A 423-nucleotide genomic window follows, 5' to 3' on the forward strand; every position below is an offset into this window, starting at 1 on the left:
CGGCGACGGGGACGACGGGGACGGGGACGGCAGGGGCGGCGACGTCGACGGGGGCGGCAACGAGGGGCGGGGACGGCCGGGGTCGGTGACGAGGGGCGGGGGCGGCGACGTCGACGGGGACGGCGTCGATCAGGGCAGGGCGGCGCGACGGAAGGAAGAAACAGAGAGGGAAAGTGAATTTTTTCAACTGTTGTATATATAGGATGGACCTTTAGTACCGGTTGGTGCCATGACCCGGTACTAAAGGTCTGTTTTGGCCAGGCCAAGCGGCGGGAAGCGCCCCCCTTTAGTACCGGGTGGTGGCTCCAACCGGTACTAAAGACCCCCCTTTAGTACCGGTTGGTGCCACGACCCGGTACTAAAGGGGTGCGCTGGCGCAGTGCGGTGCGGCAAGTTTAGTCCCACCTTGCTAGTCGAAGGGCT

This window comes from Triticum dicoccoides, chromosome 3B (assembly GCF_002162155.2).
Source record: "Triticum dicoccoides isolate Atlit2015 ecotype Zavitan chromosome 3B, WEW_v2.0, whole genome shotgun sequence".
NCBI lineage: Eukaryota > Viridiplantae > Streptophyta > Magnoliopsida > Poales > Poaceae > Triticum > Triticum dicoccoides.